Raw genomic sequence first — 26,575 nt, 5'->3', positions numbered from 1 at the left:
ATGGAGAGGACAAGGGACTTTTTAGAAAAGAGGAGTCCTTACCTCTTTTTAGAAGCGGCCGCCTATCTTTTCCTCTCCATGTCCGTGTGGTTTAATTTAGATGGATACTTCTTCATCATTTGGGTCACGTATCCGCCAATCTGCCTCCTCCTTTTTAGAGGACGTTGTAAACCTTTAGGAACAATATAATCTAGCAACAAGGTTATGTCACTGTAATTAGGCTTAAGACAATCAAGAACAAGGCTTGCCTTTCTTCTAAATTCTTTACGGTCATCAGGCAATTTAGGAAAAGACTTAACTAATGCAAATAATTCACTAGGAGACCAATGTCAATGTACATATGCTGGAGTTCCTTCTGGACCTGTAAAAGTGCACATTGGCATTTCACGAACAAGTGAAAAGGCTTTGGCTCTGGACCGCTTTCTAGTTTTGGTGGAGACTTTTTCTTTTTAGAAGGCATGGCCATGGAATTACTTTAGCTGCAGCTTGCTGTTCTTTAGTTTCAAGACTAGTCTTTTTTGAAGCTTCCCATTATTTCTGTGATTCCTCTTTCCATTACATAAGTTTTCCAATTCACTTTCTTTCCTTTCTTCTCCTTCTCTTCTAAGTTTCCCCTTCTTCAGGAAACTTCTTTTTCCTAATTCAACTTTCCTCTGTCCATTCTGATTCACTTACAAAGATCTTTCATAGTTATGGGCCCCTAATTATCATATATAAATTATGTGCAAGTTCCCTTACACCTATTACCCTAGCTTTACAGTTCATGAACATAAAACATTTTTTTTACTCTAACCCAGGCTATAATTGTTTCTCTGAATTTGTCGTACATGTACTTTTGCTGGACTGCTCGGTCCCATTTTCATCTTTGAATTTTAATTTCCCATTTTTACCGATCAGTGCCTTACTTAGAACCTTATCACATCAACTACTCCGCAGAGCAAAAACCACACGTCTGTGTTAAGATAAGTTCTTTATATGAGTCCCAGACTCATCAAACCCGCGTGAGAACACCCCTGTGGCTCGCTTCTCAAACTATTAATTTTTAAGGATCACTTACTGGCGTCAGACAGCTGCCAATTCTCCAGACGCGTCTCTGGAAGGATAAACAATTTATCCTCCGAGGTTCGTCCAATTTTTCTAAATTTGTCAGGGTCCGGATGGAGTTTCAGCAGCCGTTCGCGTTCAGGTTTCTGATCCCGGACGAGCCCCCAAATTGTCATGGAACTATCAAGAAAGCCACAAGAGAGAGTTCTCACCTGAGTAAGGTCTTTATTTCAATATTGCAAGCCCTGCTGCCACTTCGCAAAGTGCAACCAGAGACTCAATTTGTTACAAGCAGTACAGGGTTTTTATAAGACGTTGCGCTGTAAAAAAGCTCAGCGCTTTGTCCCTTCTAAAAGTTCCCCTTTCCCTAAGAGAAAACAGATTACATCAAAAAGTGAGAGAAGAAGCACTAGATTTGTTATTCAAAGCTAATCAGTTACTTTCAGCTAATTCTAACGACCCAGACAGCATATCTTGTTTTGGAACATTGACTTCTAAAGTAACCTAAACAGTGTACTTTGTTGATGCACTGTTTTCTAAAATTCAGCAGGTACTGTAGCACGGCATTTACATCCTTGAAATATATTATCTTAAAGCACCAATATATTTTTTGCAAAGCTCTCTACATTTTAAGAACCAATTTACTTATTAGATTTCCACTTCAAGACTTGTTCGACTGGCGTTCTGGGAGTCGAGTTTTCCAGAATTGTATTGAGATCGTTTTCCACAGAGCTCAGATGTCAATGCACAGCAGCAGCTCTCCACAGCGATCCTTTATAGCACCCTTTCTCCCGCAGCTCTGTCCTCATTGGAAGGAATCAAGAGTGAAAGGCTGAAGTGGGGGCTGAGCGGGGACGAAGGCAGTGAAGAGAGAGAACGTGGGAAAAAGAGAAAAACGCAAGGGAAAAAAAGCAGCGTCGTAAAAGAGGTGACGGAGCTGTCCTCTCTATAAGAAGGGTGCCAGCGAGCCTTGCTCTCGCTTATGGCCACACCCCCTTTAGCACGCCTGATCTCGTCTGATCTCGGAAGCTAAACAGGGATGGGCCAGGTTAGTACTTGGATGGGAGACTGCCTGGGAATACCAGGTGCTGTAAGCTTTTAAGCGCAAGAGGTGCCCTATCCCCGCTTGCTCGCTCATTCCCCTGTTCACACGTGCAGTGCGGCTTTTCCGTCTGTTTATTTGTCAGCTTTGGCGAGACACGGGTGCTTGTGTATTAGCGTGAGCGTTTTTTATTCTGATCATGAACAGTTTTACAAGTCCGCAAAGGATCGAGGAAAGGTTTATCGCCAGCTGAAAAGAGACACAGCGCTTCGGCTGTGGAGACTTGTTCGGCTGGCGTTCGGGGAGTCGCGTTTTTCAGAATTGTATTGAGATCGTTTTCCACAGAGCTCAGATGTCAAAGCACAGCAGCAGCTCTCCACAGCGATCCTCTATAGCGCCCTTTCTCCCGCAGCTCCGTCCTCATTGGAAGGAAGCAAGAGTGAAAGGCTGAAGTGAAAAAGAGCGGGACGAAGGCAGTGAAGAGAGAGAACGTGGGAAGAAGAGAAAAACGCAAGGGAAAAAAAGCAGCGTCGTAAAAGAGGTGACGGAGCTGTCCTCTTTTTAAGAAGGGTGCCAGCGAACCTTGCTCTCCCTTACGGCCACACCCCCTTGAGCACACCTGATCTTGTCTGATCTCAGAAGCTAAACAGGGATGGGCCTGGTTAGTACTTGGATGGGAGACCGCCTGGGAATACCAGGTGCTGTAAGCTTTCAAGCTCAGGAGGCGACCTATCCCCGCTCGCTCGCTCATTCCCCTGTTCACACGTGCAGTGCGGCTTTTCCGTCTGTTTATTTGTCAGCTTTGGCGAGACACGGGTGCTTGTGTATTAGCGTGAGCGTTTTTTATTCTGATCATGAACAGTTTTACAAGTCCGCAAAGGATCGAGGAAAGGTTTATCGCCAGACAGATCACTTGTGCGCTTTTAACCTTCTTGCAGCTACAGGCGAGACTGAAGCTAGAGATGTGAAGGCACCCACTGGTGCATGTTCTCCAAATTTCACAATCGCGACAGACTTCTCTTTTTTTTTTAAAGTAGATATAGCCCTGAAAAAAGCATTAGCTTTATCAGTTTTTACATTTATCAAACATGATATTTGTATTGCATTTTACATAATAATAATAATAATAATAATAATAATAATAATAATAATATTAAATGTATATAGCGCTTTTCTGGACACTCCACTCAAAGCGCTTTACAGGTAACGGGGACTCCCCTCCACCAATGTGCAGCCCCACCTGGATGATGCAATGGCAGCCATAGTGCGCCAGAACGCTCACCACACATCAGCTATTAGTGGGGAGGAGAGCAGAGTGATGAAGCCAGTTCAGAGATGGGGATTATTAGGAGGCCATGACTGGTAAGGGTCAATGGGAAATTTGGCCAGGATGCCGGGATTACACTACTACCCTACTCTTTCGAGAGACGGCCTGGGATTTTTAATGACTACAGAGTCAGGACCTCGGTTTTACGTCTCAGCCAAAGGACGGCACCTGTTTACAGTCCAGTGTCCCCGTCATAATACTGGGGCATTAGAACCCACACAGACCCGCCCAGCGACAGAAACCAGACGGTACCGTGTGTCGGGCTCGGCTGCGAGCAGGACAATGACGTTACGGGGACAAAGTAGAGAAAATCAAAACGGTTCTGTAAAAGACATGTGTCAGCTGTCGGTTCGCAGTCTGGACTCTAAATCCACCGATCCGATTTCAAATCTCTCGAACACCTGAGCTGCGGCTTCTTTCGAGTAGTTATTCAGGAGAACATTATGTTGATCATATAGATGAAACGTTTAATATATTCAGGTATGTAGCTACGTCAGCATTCGTATCTGCAAAGGAACAAGTAATACTGTACGTTTATTGCATGCTGAAAAGAGAAGAGAGAAAACAAACCTGAAAAAGGTTTCACAGCTGAAACGTTATGATTTCTCTCTTCTCTTTTCAGCATGGAATAAACCTATTCCCAGTGGGCAGTGATTCGTCGAATATACGTATATTCACGGCGAAAATACAGCTATACGTATATATACGTCGCCGCGACGTATAATCAATGTCGAATTGCAACCGTAAAATCGACGACATTAATAAACGCATATATAACGTCGAAAACACATCTAACACTGCCTGAGGCTTTTTACTGTATATATCATGTGTGCCGCAACTAGGAGTATACGGCACTCTGCATAGTGTACGAAGTAAATTTATATTATTATTTTATTAATAAATATAATAAATTAATTAATTACTGCGAAAGTAATTTACTTCGTACACTGTGCAGAGTGCCGTATACTCCTAGTTTTAAAACTGACAAAAATGTAGAAAATACGTTTCTCACTTAAAATTTAAGATGGGGGTGGGGGTATTACTAGTAGCGGCGCAGAACTCACCATGGTGCAATTCATTTACGTGACGGGCTAGTGGTTTAATGGATAACGCGTCTGATTTCGGTTTATAAGATTGTCGATTCGACTTCTACCAGGGTTGTGTGATTTAAATCAGGCTTTTTGTGCAGGGTGCCTTTTCTCTTGTCGTATTAAAGATTATTCGCTGCATAAGCTCCTGACTGGGTGTTCTGTACTGCTCTGTTATTTCATTCAGATTACCTAAGTGGTGTACAGATAAAACCCAACTGCGTGGTGTAGTTTCCGGGTTCGGCACAGCACAGCACCTGCTAACACCTGCTAACCTCGACGTGATTTGAACACGCAACCTACTGATCTGGAGTCAGACGCGCTACCGTTGCGCCACAAGTTCACTGGCCACGCGTGCTTTTAATTCCCCCAAAGAGAACAATCAGCGTCCCTGAAAAAGATTTTTTTCATTCTCTCCTGTGAGGAGCGCCGCTCTTCCAACGAGGGTCTCTTCTTCCCAGACCACAGATTATTCTTTCTGCCCGGCTCTCTCACAGAGAGCAGACACACCGTCTCCACTAATGTGTTTACTACATCTATAGATCTGACCCCCTACAGCCCCGATATTCCTGGACAGGATATTTACCACCAGCCTCGTGAACTTCTCATCTTGACCTCTCCCAGGAGGAGCACAATTAACACAGAATCCTCTATCCATTTAGCAAATAACACAAAACACTGTTTACCTGTCAAGACAGAAAACCAGGCTGCTCCAGGTGAGGCTTGAACTCACAACCTCGGCATGACTCCACTGATTATGTTATTTTACATAGCCTGAACCAGGAAAGCGACTGGAAGTCGAGAAGTTATGGCGTTGTTTTAATACTTGCCTACTCTTTCAATTTTTCGGTCAAATCTTTTATTTGGGAGTACTTTCAATGGATGTTAATCTTTGTCCCGATGCACGATTCTGGGCCATGGTGCATGTTGAATAATGTTCTTATAGGCTTCAGTTTGGAAAAGTGCGCTCTTCAGAAGCTCCCGAAACCGCTAATGGTTACATAACACTTAATGCAAAAGGAACGTTCGGGTTTGAAAAATAATATTACTTGCTATGAATACAAACACTGTTACAGGAGGCGTGTTAGGGCTATTTTAGCTTAGATCATCAACTCATCTTACATTTCTTCTCCATCTATATCAACAGCGTAATCGCTACTGAGCGCTAAAGGCAGGTCCTGGCAATACAATCTTCTTTAGAAAACGTTTTCAAAACTATTTCCACTACCATACATAAAGTAAAAGATACCGATTGCACGCAACTAATAAAATCTCTTTTCCAGGGACATTGTAGCTAGATGCAAATTACAATTGGAAATTTATCAGCTTTAAAAATTTCTTTTGGATCCACAGGACGATCAGCACGAGACTCAAAATATACCTGTGCTTGACTGTACAGCATAGATTGTACAGCATTTATGTTTATATTTATGTTAAAATGAAGGTAAATATATCAAAATATCAACATCCAACTTCACAGTGCTAACGTAACAATGCTTGTCAAATTCTCAAACAAATCCACGTTGTATTTCGAAACTATTTTAGCAGAAGACGCAACAGGAGTATAAATGATGTCTCCCGCTGGCCCTTCAAAGATACTTTTCCATGGGTGAATATGGTTGTCTGGGGAGTTGCGGTGTTGATCACTATTGGACTTCCCCGGTCTCAAGTGTTGTTGTTGGACACGGGCAAAAGACTTGCATTTTCGGCAAATATAAAGAAGGTTAAGGTTTCGGCTTTAGCGGAGACAGTGTTTACATTGACAATAATAAGAAGCTCGTCCCTGGGTGGGCTTGAATCACCAACCTTTCAGTTAACAGCCGAACGCACTCACCGATTGCGCCACAGAGACTGATGAGAGAGGGTTGCTCCATTCGCACCTTTCCGGTAAAAAAATAAACATTGCTTGCATTTTCTTGCCAGTCGGCAATATTCCTACGGCTCTGATAGCCAAGAATTAAATTTCATTTTTCACAAGCTGTATGAATTTCTTGAAAAACAAGTTGTTGCAGAATGGAAATGCATTCATGCATTAAACTAAATCAAGCCCTATGCGGCTGTCCAAAATGGTAGTTTCGGCACAAAAATACAGGAAGAAAGGTACAGCTGGGATGTGGAGCCAGGATCTCCAGTTAACGAGACAGGTACTTAAACCAACTCAGCTACGGCGCCGGCAGAATTCTCCCATTTTCCCAGGGGGCAAAAGATGTATAATATATGTTTTTTAAACATATACCTTAGATGTATAAATGTGGTCTATAATTGGTCTAGAATGAAATTCTAATATACGTCTATTGTTATACGTCAATTATACGTCTATGATTATATGTTCATTATACTTAAATGGTTGGAGTTCTATTATACGGATAACTGTAGAGGACTATTATAGATATATGGTTAAAGATCTATTATGCATCAAAGATAGGTTTTACAGGTGTAGAAACTAGTAAATCAAGCCAGTGATTTGGTTTAGAAATGTATTCTGAAAATTTACAATCATTCACACCTGAGAAATATGTAGTTCAAATTATACATTATATACAATATTGTAATCAACATATGGCTAATCATCATAAAAAAACACAACTTGTAAACTTCAGCTACAAATACTAGTGACATGGTGTAGCGGCGAGGCTTATTAATAAGGCAGAATTAAGTGTTTCTGAGCTTTCCCAAATTAGGCCTCATCTCTCTGTTCATCTCTGTGGTGCAGCCACAGAGAAACTATTCATGCAGGCTGATTTAAGGTTCCTTTGATAAGGACAGCTCCCAAAGGGGGATGCACTTAGCTAAGCCTGGCTATCATGATCAATGGTCATCCATTGGCGCCTATCTGTCTAGGGAGTGCCAGATGGACATCTGGACTACATTCCTAAGTGTCATGAGTAAGTGACTCATATCTCACCTTGATCAACCAATCAGGGACTGGTAGGGCCGAGTAACCCACGTGGGACTCTGATGCCCATGGAACTTTCAGCCAAAGAATGAGCTGAAGTTCCTCCAGGTAAAAACAGGCAACACAGAGAGCCTGGGAGATTCAGTAAGATTCAGGAGAATTCTGTGGACTGTTCTAAAGGGAATTCAAAGGAGAATTCCAGGGCAGGACGGCCCAGGAGCAGAAGGCTCCCAAGGCCAGGACATTCTCGCAGCGCACCTCCTGAGACTCAGCCCGGACAACCACGGAACGGCCAGTGTGTCCGAATGCCAGAACTTTCCTTTGTTCTAAGAGTCTAGAGCGGAGGTTGCCAGAGAGTAACCAGAGGATCCACCCGAGGTTAGCACCAGCAGCAGGCCTCGTGAACAGGTCGGAACTGTGGACAGCTGAATCACTATTCAGAACTAGCTCTTCATCAGGAACGAACCGGTCCTCTTCCTGACTTGCTGGGACCCACAGTCATCTTTTCTCCTGTGCGCAAACTTTGCTAGTTAAAGCCAACACTAACTAGCTGGTCAGTGAGCATCTGCAGCGCACCGTCGCAAGCCGCACAGCACAGCCTGGCACACAGCCAGAGAGCGCGGATTGGACAGCAACAGCCTGCAACTGTTTCTTTGAGCCCGCAGGAGATCTGAATCCCCAGAGATTGGATGAGTATTCAACTTCACTGCATTACTGCTCGAGAATTCAATTGTTATCCCAACCAGTTGATATCAATTTAATTCCTAAGAGTTATGTACTTGTTTTGAGTATCTAATGTAGAAGTTGTAACCAAGTTCATTTACGAAACGAATGACTGTACAGCATTCTTAATGAATGATATACTGAACGTATGTCCTCTTGATATATGTAACTTTTTGTAACTGACTGAATATATACCTTTTGTATTCTGATAACCCTCTCGATAAGATCTGTTAGGTTTACATGCATATTCTATGTATTAATAAATGTATCCTCGTGTATTAGTACCTGTGTGTGTGCGTTGTTTGAGTTATGTCGCATGGTTGGACTCTAAAGCCATCAAAAGAATCAACTTTGTGATTTACTGCTACAATTAATAATTGTCTCAGTAAATGCCCAAACCCTACAGAACTGGTGCCTTCAGAGAGCCACTACATTACATTTTGGCTATGGCAACATTACAATGGCAATATATATATATAAAGACAAACACAAACTAATTACATGAACACGCTAATATTTAACTCAAAAACACACTTCGATTCAAATATAAGTTTCAAAATTTACAAGTTCTATATCTTAAAGAAAAAATATTACAATGTGAAGTTAAGATGATTTTTGCTGTTCACCATTTGAAAAGCCTTGTGTAATTGTCCTAACAGTTAGAACCAGCATTTTATCATCTTCAGTGTCCAGACTTCTAGGCCCCCTGCCTTGCATATGCATTGTGTGCTCCTTTATTTCTTTTTCTGTTGCTGTTGGATGGGACTTCAGCACCACAGCTAGGAGAAAATTTTAGAATATTAGTGCTCAGATAAATGATGATTAATCTCTTCTTGAATATAATCTCAAAAAAGAACCATTAAGGTTTACTAAGCTCAAAGCTTAATCAATGTATTAAGTTTAGCTCGCATCATAGTAATTGAGCAATTAAGTCTGTCCTAAGTAAAGAGTACCCAAAGTTTGAAAGTACAAGATAGAATAAGAGTACCTTAAATTGCTATAGAAAGATTTGTGTCTCCCAGGCACCTCTTTTGTCATTGATCTTTCCGGCTTGTGCCAGCGAAGTTGAATTCCATCATCAGTTAATTTGTCATAAGTCTAAAAACCAAATTATCACTGAGCTTAGACATTTTTCAAGTAAGTTTCCACTCAATATTTATTTACTCAAATATTTAGGATCAAATGTACTACTGTAATCCTTATATTTTAAAAGAAAAGTTTGTAGTTTTACACCTTGCAAATTAAGTGGTTAACACATAGGTATCTATAAGCTAAATTTTGTGGATACTTAAACTTGATCAAAGTAAACATTTAATGTAAAAATATCTTAAAAATCAATAAGCTATACCTTGACAACACTGCAAACACACTCTGACATCACTTCCACCTACTCTCCAAAGCTGGTTTATTTGGAAATAATATTATATTAGAAATAATATTAGAAGCTATTTTTACTACTGGGTCTTCGTTAATCAACTAATCAGAGATACACATTACACATGACCATTCAATGGAATGGACACATTTTCACATATTAACTGCACTTTTCTGCAGTATTTGCTCAACCTTAGATTACAAAGTGACCACATGGAGCTTTTTTAAAACACTTTATTTTGGCATTAAAAGATAAGCAAGATTATACATTATAAACTAAAAAAAGAAAGTATGCCAGAGATGGATCATATTAATCAGATGTAGGCTGTCATATTATGACCTATTTGTAACCAAGAATACTAGTAGTGAATATTTTCTACACCACAGAGAGAATATAATATCATAAAAGCAGCAAGGACTCGCTTGCGTGTACAGAACTCTTCCACTGTGCTCAGCCTCTTGATGTGGAACTGGGAGTCCGATGGTTTTGTACACCTTCCCACATGCCTCAATTCATCTCTGATCTCTATAGGAGACTCAATACCCACTTCTGAAACTCTGAAATCATTCACATCTTGTATCAATATTTGAAAGGAATTTGGTCAGGATTTTCTTACACTATTGTTATATTAGCATTACTGTAGTGTTGCTAATGTGCTACATGTAATTTATAATCTTAAAAATTTTAAATTCCCACAGTTGTAGTTGATTTTGTGCCATTTATTGCTTATTAACATACTATTTTTCATTAAATTTATATTAAGTAAGACCTGATGCATTAAAATAGTATTATTATTATTTATACTTACTTGTGAAAAGAGGATTGCTGAGATTTTTGCAGATTTCTCCTTCGTTGAAAAACGTGATAGTATTTAACCAAAATGGCGACCAACGAATATCAGCAATGCATTTTGGTATATAACTGGAAAAGATGCAGTGTTAGATATGTTTTCAATTTCAATAATATATGCATTTATTAATGTTGTCGATATTACGGTTGTAATTTAACATTGATAATACATTGTGGCAATGTGTCCCCTGCTATGTGCTGATGTACAAATTTAACGCATGCAGTTAGTAAGGAAATGGTCAGTGTTTTAAGGTATTCTATTATATATAATTACATTATGGAATAGGATGGGGACAGGCCCTCAGAACTGGGCAAAAGGATTTTTGAACACTTTCGCTGACTTAACTTGCAACCTAAAAAATAGTTGTACATTGTCAACGGTCAGTAAACACTAACTGACACTAACACTCGGACTGTTTGATATGCAGGAGGGCTATCTGTCCAGTATCTACAGATACACGATAACTAACATTAACACAAATACCACTCATATTACAACAGTAACACTATCACTAAGACATACACTATCATTATCACTAACACTGTCACAAACTACTTATAATAACAGTAATGCTATTATTAAAAATAACACTACTACTACTGTTAATACTCTAACAGTAACACTATAATTATAATTGATATTAACATGAATATGAACATTAAAACTAAACTATCAGTAGCGCTATCATCATTAATACTCACATGAACACTAGCATTAAAACTACCAGTTGTACTGAATGAAGTTGTATGAATACACTAGTATTAGTATTTGTTGCTACCTGTAATCATTCATAGCCGTTCAGGGACGCCAAATATGTAACGTTGCCATAGCCAAAATGTAAATGTAGTGGCTCCCTGAAGGCACCAGTTCTGTAGGGTTTGGGCATTTACTGAGACAATTATTAATTGTAGCAGTAAATCACAAAGTTGATTCTTTTGATGGCTTTAGAGTCCAACCATGCGACATAACTCAAACAACGCACACACACTGGTACTAATAAACGAGGATACATTTATTAATACATAGAATATGCATGTAAACCTAACAGATCTTATCGAGAGGGTTATCAGAATACAAAAGGTATATATTCAGTCAGTTACAAAGTGTTACACATATCAAGAGGACATACGTTCAGTATATCATTCATTAAGACCGTTTCGTAAAGTGAACTTGGTTACAACTTCTACATTAGATACTCAAAACAAGTACATAACTCTTAGGAATTAAATTGATATCAACTGGTTGGGATAACAATTGAATTCTCAAGCTGTAATGCATTGAAGTTAAATACTCATCCAATCTCTGGGGATTCAGATCTCCTGCGGGCACAAAGAAACAGTTGCAGGCTGTTGCTGTCCAATCCGCGCTCTCTGGCTCCGTGCCAGGCTGTGCTGTGCGGCTTGCGACGGTGCGCTGCAGATGCTCACTGTTGGCTTTAACTAGCAAAGTTTGTGCACAGGAGAAAAGATGACTGTGGGTCCCAGCAAGTCAGGAAGAGGACCGGTTCGTTCCTGATGAAGAGCTAGTTCTGAATAGTGATTCAGCTGTCCACAGTTCCGACCTGTTTACCAGGCCTGCTGCTGGTGCTAACCTCGGGTGGATCCTCTGGTTATTCTCTGGCAACCTCCGCTCTAGACTCTTAGAACAAAGGAAAGTTCTGGCACCCGGACACACTGGCCGTTCCGTGGTTGTCCGGGCTGAGTCTCAGGATGGTCAGGAGACGCGCTGCGAGAATGTCCTGCCCTTGGGAGCCTTTTGCTCCTGGGCCATCCTGCCCTGGAATTCTCCTTTGAATTCCCTTTAGGATATTCCACAGAATTCTCCTGAATCTTAATACAGGCTCTCTGTGTTTCCTGTTTTTACCTGGAGGAACTCCCGTGGGTTACTCGGCCCTACCATTCCCTGATTGGTTGATCAAGGTGAGATATGAGTCACTTACTCCTGACACTTAGGAATGCAGTCCAGATGTCCATCTGGCACTCCCTAGACAGATAGGCGCCAATGGATGACCATTGATCATGATAGCCAGGCTCAGCTAAGTGCATTCCCTTTTGGGAGCTGTCCTTATCAAAGGAACCTTAAATCAGCCTGCATGAATAGTTTCTCTGTGGCTGCACCACAGAGATGAACAGAGAAATGAGGCCTAATTTGGGAAAGCTCAGAAACACTTAATTCTGCCTTATTAATAAGCCTCGCCGCTACATACCCATGACGTCACATCGCTCTTTGTGACGAACGCGAGACACCTAGACGCGCACAGTGACATGGCGCCTGTCGCCGTGGTTACCATACTTATGATTTATAAACACGGGAAAAACTGTTACAAACATTTATCAACTTGGAATATATATTTTTTTAGCTCTAGGATAGTTACCTAAATAATAATATGAATAATCATTGTTTAATTTCGGTTTTAACATTTTTTACACTAAACGCACTATGGTAATTGATCGATACAGTCTTTATTGACTGCAAAGGAACAAGTAATAGGTTTATTCCATGCTGAAAAAAAGAAGAAAGAGAACACAACGTTTCGGCCGTGGAGCCTTCTTCAGGTGTGAGAGAGACAGGGCAGTAGGCAAAGGTAAAGTAGCTGGAGAACAAAGGTTGGGAGGGAGGAGGAGTGAGAGGCGGGAGCAGGGGACAGAAAGAGAGGCCAATCAAGAGGTGTGAAGTCAGAATGGGTGCAGAGAGGTGTGAAATGAAACTTCCAATGAATGGAGAAAATTTAAAAGAACAGTAATCTGTCGTTAAGGGAAGGGAGAATGTGTGATCCTAACTGCAGAATAATTTTAGTTTCGGTGGTCTTTCTGATGTATGAGTTCGGAAAACCGTCTTTGAGAACACAGACGGAGAGATTAGTGTGGTCGTGGCCATCAGAGGTGAAATGAGAAACAATGGGCTTGGAGAGATCTTTAATCTTCACAGCCCTGACGTGTTCTCTGAAGCGGTCTCCGAGTCTCCTTCCTGTTTCACCAATGTAGATGGCTGGGCATTTACTGCAAGAGATACAGTAAATAAGGTTGCTGGAGGTACAAGATGCTGTCTGGGTGATCCGGAATTGTCCTGAGGGGCCTTGAATGAGTGTGGTGGTGGCTGTGTACTTGCAGGTGATACAGCGAGCTCTGTTGCAAGGGAAAGTGCCTGGTGTGGATGGTTGTTGAGGGCGGTCAAGGGAGCTGTGAACAAGGAGGTTACGCAGATTAGGTGGTCGGCGATATGAGATGATAGGGCGATCAGAAAAGAGGGCCCCAATGGAGGGATCATCCTGTAGGATGGAAAAATTCTGGTTAATGGTCCTGGGGATAGGAAGTGTGTTAGGGTGGTAAGGAAGCACCAAGGGAATGCGGTTGTTACGGCGGGAGTTCCTGATCGGGTTGATGGTCCGGGGGGTGTTTTTGGCTCGGGCAAGGGCCCTGTCAATCACACTGCTGGGATATCCTCTGTTGATAAAAAATGAGTACATTTCGAGGGCTTGGTTCTCGAAGTCGATGTCGTCGCTGCATAGTCTTCGTAACCTAAGGAACTGTGAAAAAGGAAGAGAGTTTTTAGTGTGGTTGGGGTGAAATGAGCTGTACAGGAGGTAGCTGTGTGAATCCGTGGGTTTGTAATAAACTGAAGTGGAAAGTCGGGGGTAGTTGATAGACAAGTGGATGTCTAGAAACGGAAGAGTGGTGGAAGATATGTGAACTGTATATTTGAGGGACGGGTGGAAGTTGGTGAAATGGTGCAGGAAGAACTCGAGCTGATCGTTGGAGCATGTGGCGGCACCGACGCAATCATCAATATATCGTTTGTAGAGGTCAGGGACATAGCCAGTGTAGGAGGCGAAGAAGCGTTCTTCTACCCAGCCGACAAAAATGTTGGCATAGCTGGGTCCCATTCTGGTGCCCATGGCAACTCCACTGACCTGTTGGTAAAAAAGATTATTGAAAGAGAATGCGTTCAGTGTGAGGACCAATTCTGCAAGGCGTACCAGGGTGTGGGTGGGTGGATCAAGCACTGTGCGTTTGTCCAGCGTGTGCTTGAGTGCTGTAAGGCCGTCATTATGGGGAATGACGGTGTACAGAGATGTGATGTCCATGGTAAAAATGTGGCATTCGGTACCCTGAAATTGGAAATCATTGAAAAGTTGGAGCGCGTGGTTGGTGTCTTTGATGTATGAGGGAAGATCTTCAACCAGCGGTCTCATGAGGCTGTCGAGAAAGGATGAGATGTAAGTAGTTGGACAGTTACATGCTGATACGATGGGGCGTCCAGGGGTGTCCGGTTTGTGGATTTTGGGGAGGAGGTAAAATTGAGATACCTCTTGATTGGCCTCTCTTTCTGTCCCCTGCTCCCGCCTCTCACTCCTCCTCCCTCCCAACCTTTGTTCTCCAGCTACTTTACCTTTGCCTACTGCCCTGTCTCTCTCACACCTGAAGAAGGCTCCACGGCCGAAACGTTGTGTTCTCTTTCTTCTTTTTTTCAGCATGGAATAAACCTATTACTTGTTCCTTTGCAGCCTACGCATGCTGACGCAGCTACCCACCTGAACTACTACCGTCTTTATTGACTGTTTTCTAGACATTTAAAACAGGGTCAAAAACAGAAAAAGAATCACTACTCACATATCGGTTAAGTTAATTGTTTATTCTACGGTTCTTCAGTTGAATTAATTGGTTTTCGATAGATAAATGATCAATAACTCTCCTCTGTGCGCTCAGCGTGCCTCCCGCGGTCTCGCGCTCTGATCCCGGCGCTCAACTGGTGTCTGTAACGTCACAGCCCTCTTTCTGACAGAGCAGAGCGCGTCTCCGCTGGAGGAGGCTCCTGTCCGGAGCCCGGGGGTCTTTTCTTACAGATATAACACCCCCCCCCCCAAAAAAGAACACACCGGGCTGTGAAGACAAGCGAATCATAACAGTTGTAAAAGGAGAGCGACAAATCAAGGAATGAAATTCATTAAACACGAAAAAAAAAAGTTAACTTCGCAGATTAATGTTACAAAGCGTACCCGTGTGGAGCTGTAGAGAACGAGCACAAGTCCCTGTAATAAGTGCTTTTAAATGTTTTAAACGAATCTTCAGAGTATAGAAGCCAGGCGGATCAAGAACCTGATCCTGGAGGTTAAAATGTGTATACTGGTTTTATTCCCAGCCTGCTCTCAGTTCCATAGGTAGTCTGATTATTTAAATTAACTGTATAACTGTTACAATAATTCATCTAATTGTAAATTTATAAGACTGTGAGACACTTGTGAGAGACCTATGAGAGCTGCTGATTCCCAGGGCTGGTGTGGGATCACACACAGACAGGTCTTCTTCTGTGTGATCTGAGTCCCACTGCACAGAGCTACAGACTGGTCAACTGGTCACTATTGTAGACACGGCCATTGGCCCATCGGCTACTAATAATCAATATACTGACCAGAGTGTCACTACTTGTGTTTATTACATAAATAGATAATTCCACACTCACTTGTGTTATAAAACATTTATAAAACATGTTTGGAGGCTGACATACAGTAAAGAAAGTAATACTGAAGGGCTGGAGGTCCTGGAAAGGGTTAATAGAAGCTTCTTGCTTCTGACCTGGAACAGAGTCCACAGCACCCAGATCAGTGACCTCTGAGCCCAGTTCACAGAGAGGAAAACCAGGAGCTCTTCTCTGTCACTAAGTGGCTGTGAGGAAGGAGAAAATGGGGAGATGTGACCTGAGTCCAGGCTGTTCTGTCTGATATTATTCATGTAGCAGCACTGATTGTCTGAATGTCCTCTGGTTCTGGATTGTCAGATAAAAAAAAGTATGGAGCTTCTGTCCAAGTGTGTCTGACCTGTGAATAATACATTATATACAGTATTGTAATCAACAAACGGCTAATCATCATAAAAAACACAACTAGTAAACTACAAATTCTAGTAACATGGCAATTTATATATAGTAATGACAAACACAAACTAATTACATGAACACGCTAATATTTAACTCAAAACCACATTTCGATTCAAATATAAATTCTAAAATTTACAACCTCTATATTTCCACGAAAATATTAATAATGTAGTACAAACGCTACTTTCTAATAAAGACAAAAATAAACTGTTTGTTTTGTGTCTCATGGCGATCCTCCTCCCGATCCTAATGAAATGTTTAATATGATCCCTCGAGGAAAAAAAGGAGTCAAGTTCCGCCTGGAATGATTGATGCCCCATCAAACATGTTGTAATATCCCCGGAAGTTTATATAGTAGAATCCTGGTTCATGGCTTATATTCAAGGTAAACAAGACTAAGGAAATGAGTTGGAAAGTTGATGTCGAACTGGGATTGAAATCACCCGGAACAGTTCACTACATTCGGCAGTATGTGCCAGAGAGCAACTCCTAACATCCCTTCGATAGCTCAGTTGGTAGAGGGGAGGATTGTAGTGGAAACAGCTGTGGATCATTAGGTCGATGGCTTGAAGAAAGGTGCTTTTTGTGTACTTTAATCAAAGAGTTAAAACAGCGAAACTTTTTCACTCAGACGTTGATCAAAAGCTCAATAAACGACGAAGCAGAGGCTATTGTTCTGAATTCAGCTCACGTCTGATTGTCTTGTTTTGGCCAAGATCTGATCTTTGAATTCAAGGACTACTCTGTCTGCTTTGTAATTCAAAAGTAGATACAAATGTCACATTTTTTGTAGATATAAAGGTGTTCTCTGTTTTCAAATGTTAGCTACTTAATTGGCTTTATGATTTGGTATTGATTTTATATCGTTTAAGTATCATATTATTAAGTTTGTGCTTTCTGTGTTTTTATCGTATTGTGAACTTATTTTTTAAACAAATGCTTACAAAGACAGACACGGCACACATCTGTTTATGCCAGTGGTGAATTGTACATTTTTATCAAGTACTAGCTACTACTGCACTTTTGGGAGAATAACAGTTTCGATATAAAGTGGCAAAAATATAAAAAGGGAATATACCCCAGACTGCATGTAAAGCTCTCGTTGTGACTGTTGTTTTATTTTTAGATAAAAATGGCGTACTGTGCACTAAATGTTGCAGAAACACAATCTGATATTTTAATAATTATTAATTTATTTATTATTAATTATTTATTTATTTAATAATTTGATAAAAATTGAGGCACCAGATCCAAATATTCAGTTCTGATTTTCTAAAGTGATATCTTCCCTTCCTCTCGTGGAAGTCACACAATGGGAGCAATTGTTTCTTTTTTTTTCACGTTGTGATCCAAAGAGCCTCAGACGCACAGCAACCAAACCAGGATGGATTCTGCTGGGAACCAGACTGAGCTCATTCTCACTCCCTGTGCTGAAAACAGAATCAGCTCTTCGCCGAGCACTGTCTATAGCTGCTGGATGGTGCTCTGCGTCCTACTGCTCCAGCAATTCCTTCGACTAAAGAGAGACCACTCGGGGGCTTTTAACCTTTTCAAAGCTACAGGCAGGACTGAAGCTGGAGATATGAAGGCACCCGCTGGTACATCTTCTCTAACTTTCACAATCGCGACAGACTTCTCTTTAAAAAAAGCAGATATAGCCCTGAAAAAAGCATTAGCTTTATCAGTTTTTACATTAATCGATTTTGAATCTTATTTTGATATTTGACATTTGATATAATTTTTATTGCATTTTACATAATAATTATAATAATAATTATTGCTTACACTTATACAGCGCTTTTCTGGACACTACACTCAATGCGCTTTACAGGTAAGGGGAACTCCCCCTCCACCACCACCAATGTGCAGCATCCACCTGGATGACCACAGAGAGTCAGGACCTCAGTTTTACATCTCAGCCGAAGGACGGCGCCTGTTTACAGTTTAGTGTCCCCATCATTATACTGGGGCATTAGGACCCACACAGACCACAGGGTGAGTGCCCAGCGACAGGCCCAGCGACAGAAACCAGATGGTACCGTGTGTCGGGCTTGGCTGCAAGCAGGACAATGATGTCACGGGGACAAAGTAGAGAAAATCAAAACGGTTCTATAAAAGACCTGTGTCAGCTGTCGGTTCGTACTCTGGACTCTAAATCCACCGATCCGATTTCAAATCTCTTTAATACCTGAGCTGCGGCTTCTTCCGAGTACTTATTCGTATAATTAGCACGAACTGCACAGGCTATGAATCAGACCATTTCAATTAATCTGATCAGTGTAGGACACGTTAATGTAGAATTATTAATAGGTTTGTTAGTTCAGGTTTACCCACCTGAACTAATGTAGAATTATTACTTGGTCTGTCTCTTGTTTGTATATAAATGAATGTTTCTGACAACTTAATGTTAGTTTTACGATGTAGGTCAGGCGTTGACATATGCACGAGTATACGAAATGTCTCACTCCTGATTCAACTCATGTTCTATAGGAGATTGGCAATTCCTCCTTTGCCAATCTCCTATAGTTTCTCGTACAACCATATCAGAACAGAAGCCCGAGTCACCCAGCTGTGATTTAAGATCGACTGGCATCTTTATCCCTTTTTTGTTCGTGATCATTATTTTCTTTAGTTATGATCAATATTGAACTTTTTCTAAATGAAATGACAATAATCAAACGTGCAGGCAGATTTTTGAAAAGTATTCGGAATTGACAGGGTGCCCCTTTGGAACAGTGTTCAGAAAATGTGAGAAAATGAAAGTTATGTAAGCTCTCACATAAAGCATTGAAGATTGGAATCTGAGTGTAAAAAAGCTACCCGTCTCCCAATGATAGGCAGGGATACACACCATGACTCGAATAGACTCAGCGAACTTTAACACCTATGATATTACGAGTGCTTTGCACGTGTCGAACTTCAAGAAGGAACTACTACAACAGTTGTGGACATAATTCAATACCACCGGCAAAGTCCAATGCTGGCAACTTCTGAGAAAATAATGTTCACTCATGGAATTTGGTCTTTGAATGGCTGGCGGGAAAATTCATTTATCCTCCTGTTGCACCCTCAGCTGAAACATGTTAAAATAACAACGCAGATTTGTTGGAGAACCTGACAAGAATTATTGGGCTAGCACTGTATGTATTCTTGTATATTTACTTTAATTTTAATATAAATGTAAACATGCATGCTGTATAATCTATTGCAATTTTAAAATATGTTAGCTGAGGATGCGAGGGGGGCTATTATACCTTGTGAAACACGCAAGGAACTGTAAAAAAGGCTGGTATTTGAATAAAATTGGCGAAAACCACAATTTATGTGGTATTATCATCAATATCCTTCAAAATCTGCGTTCAAATGAAGGATTTGAAGAAACTATGAAAAAAGCAATAGTAGTAGCAGAGGATTTTGATTTTTGCTCTTCAAGTCAGTAGATCACCGTAGAGTTGCGCCCCTACAAACAGCACAAAGGATGAAACTCACCTCCTTCGTTATTGCTATGTTTGTGCCGGTGAAAGTAGCGTTTGTGCTATTGAAAGCATCTCGGAAGATGAAGGTGCAGTCACTTCCACATGTCATGATATCATTAGATCCGACGACAAGAGCTGAAGCCGCCGGCATTTTCCAAGTCAGCAATGTGAGGAAGATGGAGCTGGTGGAAGGTAGCGTGGCTGAGCGGTCTAAGGCGCTGGATTTTAGGCTCCAGTCTCTCTGGGGGCGTGGGTTCGAATCCCACTGCTGCCAAATGTTAATGCTTTAAGACCTGCAATACGATCAGTAAAAGTGCTTTTTGTTAGGCTGCGGGAGGTGTTTAGAGATAGACTTTCTAAAAGACAGGCTTAACATCAAGGCAGAAAAAATATTTTGTTTTCTCAACAGAAATTCTCTTTGGCACATTCAGCTTTATGTAGGGAACAACATCTGCCGAGATCACTTTTGAGGCAGTGCACATGATAGTGTACCGGCAAGTACATTTAATATTGGCTGTGGTGGTGAGCTGCTTTTGTCTGTGAAACTTTTAATTCTTCACGCCGAATCATTGGCAGGGGTAAAGCTTATTAAATCTTTGAACATAGCGCTCCATCAGAAGTACTTTGTTCGTGATCAAAAGAGATCAGAGGATTAACTTCATGAATTCACATAGCATACCTTACAGGAAAGATTTAAAAGGGGAATTGATTGTGCTTCCTGATGTTGTTCCTGTGGTTTCTTTGGATACAAAGGTGAATGTTCTTTGACGTTCTGCTAGAGTATCCACTGGGTGGGTTTTATCGATTAGCTCGGATAGGTCATCAGTGCTCCGTCTCCGGAAAATAATCAGCACTGTTTTTTCCTGTGCTGTCTTTTAAAACATATAAGATCACGAGTTTACAGATTTCTCCAAATAACAACTATACATTTTAACCCAGCGGTTAGCATTCCTTCAATCCAATAGTTTTACTCTGGGTTAAAAGCAGCGCAATATACAGAGAGATGATATTCAAATATTTCAACGTTCTGTTGGATTACCTGTATGGAGATATCGCTCATAATTCCTAATATGATTTTGAGTTCAGTTTTGCTTTACTACTTTCAGAGTCTTTTATTGACCTTGCTGAAGCAGAGAAGTGACATAATCACAAATGCGACCTACCTGTACTGCTGTTTCTGGTTAATAATTATTATTGCGAGGAAAAAAAAACAGCTTCTTGCATTAAGAGCAAGAGCAACCAACGCGCTCTCTTGTTGAGTTGGGTTTTTTCCGTGGTGCTCTTCCTCAGATGCAAAGTTATTTGGCGAGCAAGGACCTCTGAGAAGGAGCCTGAATCCGTCAAGAACTCTGAAATTCTAATATCGCACTACCGTCTTGTGTACAGAGATCTGCTTCTTCCTTTTTGAGTGTTTTGTTGTTTAAGAGCACACTTCCTACCTCGAATGTTAGTTTCAGGATATGTGTTACCAGATCACAGATCATCTTGAAAAGATTTGAGGATGCACTGGCTCAGTTATTTGAAGGAACCTATACCACCAACGCACTTCTGAGAAGCACCTGCACATTTTCGCAATCCTCTCTCTCACCTACAAAGTTATGAAGACACAGATGACCAACAAAAACTAATTTGATTCACTCAAGGCTTCACTCTTCTGTTGTGATGTCGTTTTAATTAGTGTTAGCTGTGATGAGGTGTTGTTTCTGTCTCTTAAAGTTTAAGAGTCTGCTCCTTTCTTCCTGGTATAGAAATAACATGTTCCATCTTTGTTTACAAACACCACTGTAAATTATTTGTCCATCTCTAAAGCCTGTGTGTATTGACAAGGCAATTCAAAAGCACATATTAAATAAGAACACGATCCTTCTTGTTACCATTCACGTGGTTGGAGCGTTGTTTCGCCCTTTAACGTTCTTCTACAATATTTACAAAAGGGCTTTATCACTGGAGTTGTGTGCATCGGTCCATGAACATCAACTGTACTGCTGTTTTTCTATGCGTAATTTAATCACAAGCACTTAAAAGATGCAAAAAGGTTTTAAAGAAAACATAATTGAAAGACAGTCGAGTAAGGAGGTAGAAAAACGCACTCCCCCGTTGAAGAATCAACCACCGTCGCCCATGTGACTGGATATAAAAATAAATTATTCATTTCAATTATTCATGAAGGGTGGATTGTGGTCAGTGAACATATGCACATCTTTAAGTCAGTTCCACCAGCTGTGCAATAGGGGATGTAGCTCAGTGGTAAAGTGCATGCTTTTCATGTATGAAGTCCTTTCAATCTCTGGCATCTCTAGATGTCTTAAATTATTGTGCTCACATTGCAATCTTCTGTTGAGTAAGAACTCTTTGCTCGTGTTCATAGAGAGCCAGGTTTACACAATTAAATTCAGTCACACACGCAGTGCTACAGTCTTGCTCTGCTGTTTTAAATGTACCTCCAAAGCATTTCGTTCTGTTAACTACCAAATGATTTGAACTAATTTTACGTCATATTCAGGAAATCCAGAGAAGGTCATCAGACTTTTAGTGGCTGTTGAAGAAAACACCTGTTGAATCTCACCAGGGATTTCTTAAAAGAGATCATTCAGCGAGCAAGTCCTCCCTCTGGACTCCAAACATTTTGGGTTAAACCGTTATTCACATACTCTAACGAAGAGAAACGTTAGTGTCTTCCGGTGTGTGAGCCCATTTCTCAAAAAAAAAGTTAAATAAATTGAATTGTTCTACTTTTTAGGCTTGCATAGTCTTATTCATATTTCAGTTAAATCTTTTTTTCTGTAGTAACATCAGTTGATATTAATATTAGCCCTGATTTATAATTGTTTGTAATGGTTGATCTTAAGTAATTTTGTAATTAGTTTCAGTTTTGAAAAATCATGCAGAGAAGCTACCAAAACTGGTAATGTTCATATAATGTGTAATGCAATAGCAGCATTTTGGGTTGAAAACAAAAAGTATATCTTGGTATGAATCCTAACACTTCATAGGCAGCATTCTAGGACTTCTCGCTTCAGATAAAGTTGTCAATACATCATAGATTTCTACTCAATCAATATCAGCAGTGTTATCGCTACCGAATGCTAAATATAGATCCTGGCAATACTTCGTGAGATCTTCGTAAGAAAATCCCAATACTACGGAAGGAATCAAATTTATATGTTTCTTTGGATCGAGAAGATGATCATTATGAGACTCAAAACATGCCTGTCTTTTCTTTTTTCGAGAATTATTGAGGTGTAAAAATGGGTTCAAAACCAAAATCACCTGCTATTGCCGCTGTTTCTTCAAATCCTTCAACTGATCATCGATATCGAGGAATAATATATAGTTTCTTCAAATCCTTCAACTGATCATCGACATAGAGAAATAATATTATACAAATTGTGGTTTTCTTTTAATTGCCAATTTGACTGTAATTACATCTTCGTTTACAGATGTCTTGCATGTATCACAAGGTATAATAGTCGTCGTGCGTCCTCAGTTAAAATGTTTAAAAAAGTACGACAAAAGTACAACATTTATGGTTACATCCATATTAAAATGAAGGTAAATATACCAAGATATTAAAATACAATTGTACAGTCCTATCTTAATAATGCCTGTGAAGTTTTCCAACAAATCCGAACTGTAATTTTGAAATATTATAGCTGAGAATGAAAAGAGAGTACAAAGATCAAATTCAATGAGTGAAAATGCACCAGTAGTTCTCTAAACTGAGTTTCTTCCCTGAAATGACTTGCTTGCGAAGCACCAAGCAGCCTTGAACAGTTCGCGGAAATCAAATATACAGTACAGATGGATTCAGAGTGTGCTTTCCAACTTTTGTGCAACATTTTCCTTTGATAGGGCAGAGTTGTCTTCACAATCTGGGTTAAATAAAAAGGTGTGTCATCAGTGTTAAACAGCTTTCCTTCTTGGGGAACAACGGTTGTGTTCCATATTTCTATTTTGGTTTCAAGATCGCAATTTAGTGTGAAACATAAAAGCCAGCTGGATAAGCTTGATTAATTTCCCTCACGGGATCAATAAAGTATCTATCTATAAATCTCTTACATGTCATTTACCTTTCAACCTTTCAACTAATAGCCCGTGTAGGGATCAAACCCCAGCTGATGGTACGAGTTGCATAAGGCCCTGTAACGCGCAGATAAGAAACTAACCTCTGCTTCTTCATTATATACACAGTGAGCTATATATGCGGGCTCTGTATTTGATTGCGGTGGAGACCGGCTGTGGAGATAAAGTGAGACGGGTGTGTACATTAAAAGGCTCATAGCGTCCCTGGAAGGGCTCAAACCACCACCCTTTTTGTTAACAACCGAGCCACAAAGACTCATGTACAGCTTAACACTCCTCGGTCTCAGTGAAAGTGATACACTCCGTAAAATTTCAGGAGATAAATTTTTAAAGGAAAATCACCAACAGTGGCCGAGATCTACTTGAGTTTTTCATTCTATACTGCGATTTCTGTAGGGTACTCTGTGAAAATATGAGTTTTGACGAGAAGGGATGGACATATAAGGTCAGAAGGCTTGGGGAATTGAACTTTAAGGTGAAGACTGCGGGTTCAGTAGCAGCAAAACCTCATCAGTATCAGTTGACTCTGATATACTTTGAAAATGAACTTGGAGATTTAGAGTCAGACGTGCTACCGTTGCACCATGGGGTACTTAATTAAAAAAAAATAGAAAAACAGTCAGTGTTCCTGGATCTGTTATTGAGAACAACACCTGCACATCAGCTGCGCAGGAAGAATAAAATGTGGTCTGGGATGAAGAGACTCTCTTCAGAAGAGCGGCGCTCTTCACAGAATTTTTTGTGAAGCTGATTTGTCTCCTTTCGGGAATTCAAATTAGCTGATAGTCGTGACCTCGTGGTGCAAAGGTAGCGTGGTCTGATTAAAGATCAGAAGGCTGCGTGTTCAAATTGCATTGAGGTCTACTTTTAGTTTTTCAGGTTCTGCTCGTCCTGAACACAGAATTCACACCATGCAGTTGAGTTCTATCTGTACACAACATAATCTAAACAAAATAGAGCCCTACTGGACATACAGTTAGGATCTCACACAGCGAATACCCTTGAACACAAGAGAGAAGGCACAGTTCACATCTGCGAAACATCACATCCGTCTTTAGAGACAGCTACATCAGAGAATGGGATCGCGGAAGTTTCAAATAACTTCTTTTAATACAGGTTCAAGCAAACCTGAAAGTTAGGGAGTTTCCGGACACTTTTGTTTTATTAAAAAGTGTCTGAAGCCTGAAAATGTAATTTGAAAAAAAAAACGCTATTGGACATTAGCAGGTACTTTTTGTAACGATTTGCTATTTCATGCTGGAAAACAAAGGAAACAGACCCAATGTTTGCTTTCAGGTGCGGTTCATTACATAATAGACATCTATTACTGTGGAGCTTGAATAAAATTTACACGAGCCAGGTAGAAGTCGGACCTACAATATTATGATCCAAAATCAGATGCGTTATTTATTAAACTGCTGGTATTTCACATAACCGGAATTCCCCCATAGTGTGCTCAGTGTCGCTACTAGTAATATACCGCCCCGTCTAAAATTTCAAAGTGAGAAACGTGTTTTCTGATTTTTTATGAGTTTTAAAATATTATCTCTTTAAATCACACAAAGGGTTTATGTTTCGCACTGAAATTCCGATTGATTGAGAATTCAAAGAAAGACTGTTTTCTTCCACAACACCGTATAATTATCACATCCACCAGACTCTCCAACTTCTCCAGACCCTGCTGGGTGAGCATTTGCTCCGATAAATTAGGTCACGTATCATGTTAAATCACTTCTTCTCAACACAACACTTCCCGGTCCACGTTTTCTCTATGAAAAAAAGACATTTTTCCCTTGCACGATTTCTAGTTTTTTATCAAAGCGTACAGAAATAAAAAAGAAGAAGAAATAATGTTGCAGAAGAACTTTGTCGCCCTTGTTAGATGTCAAACGCATTGGACATGAAAAATGCCAGATAAAAGCCAGTTCTCTTCGTTTCTCAGTGTCGGGGCTGCTACTGTATGTAAAAGAGGCAATTTGCTCTGAGAGCAGGTTCAGCGCTTTCTGAACGCAGATGTCTCAGAGCGGTGTGTCCAAGAGGCTGTAAAAGGTGATGGTGGTCCTGTCACCGTAGCCTAGTTGGTTAAAGTGCCTCTTTATTGAACAAAAGAACTGTGATTCAAATCCCAGCTGTGTCTTTCTTCCTATCTTGTAATACAGAACGTACCATTTCGGGCAATCACAAAGGGCTTGATTTTGTTAAATGCATGTGTTCATTTCCTTTCAAAAACTTGTTTTTGATGAAATTCACACAGCTTGCGAAACATGAAATTCAGTTCTTGGTTATCAGTGCAGAAGAAATATTACCGGCTGGCAAAATAAACGGTAAGAGATTTTTTTTTTTTGATTCGAGAAAAGACTCCACCAGTCAGTCTCTGTGGCGCAATCGGTTAGCGCGTTCGGCTATTAACTGAGAAGTTGGTGGTTCAAGTCCACCCAGGGGTGGGTTTCTTCTGCGATGTAAACATTGTTTTCGCATAGGTCGATTGGATTTCTCAGCTAAACCATAGCCATTTTAATATTTGTAGGAAATGTGACTGTTCAACACTTGTCAAAAATGTCCAATAATGCCCAACATCGCAACTCCCCAGAAAACCATATTCACCCAAGAAAAATGATCGTCGAATCGTCATTTATACTCCCATCACATCTTCTGCTGAAATATTTTAAAAATACAATGCAGATTTGTTTGAGAAGTTGACAAGCATTATTTTGTTAGCACTGTGCAGTTGGATTTTGATATTTGGACATATTTACCTTAATTTTAAACTGTAAATACTGTACAATCTATTGTAATT

At 40.5% G+C, this 26,575-nt stretch overlaps 1 non-coding gene and 2 pseudogenes across 1 annotated transcript; all 3 read left to right on the top strand.

The window, feature by feature from the left end:
- The first annotated feature begins 2,022 nt into the window (after positions 1–2,022).
- Positions 2,023–2,141, top strand: LOC148664696 (5S ribosomal RNA; annotated as a pseudogene).
- A 536-nt stretch (positions 2,142–2,677) lies between these two features.
- Positions 2,678–2,796, top strand: LOC148664695 (5S ribosomal RNA; annotated as a pseudogene).
- Positions 2,797–26,148: 23,352 nt separating this feature from the next.
- trnan-auu (transfer RNA asparagine (anticodon AUU)) lies at positions 26,149–26,222 on the top strand. The gene has a single exon. It is a non-coding gene; the product is annotated as a tRNA-Asn (tRNA).
- The last annotated feature ends 353 nt before the right edge of the window (positions 26,223–26,575 follow it).

Source organism: Lepisosteus platostomus, chromosome 5 (genome assembly GCF_059453375.1).
Source record: "Lepisosteus platostomus isolate fLepPlt1 chromosome 5, fLepPlt1.hap1, whole genome shotgun sequence".
Taxonomy (NCBI): domain Eukaryota; kingdom Metazoa; phylum Chordata; class Actinopteri; order Semionotiformes; family Lepisosteidae; genus Lepisosteus; species Lepisosteus platostomus.
The sequence above is the reverse complement of the archived record's forward strand: the minus strand, read 5'-3'. Positions and strand labels throughout refer to the sequence as shown.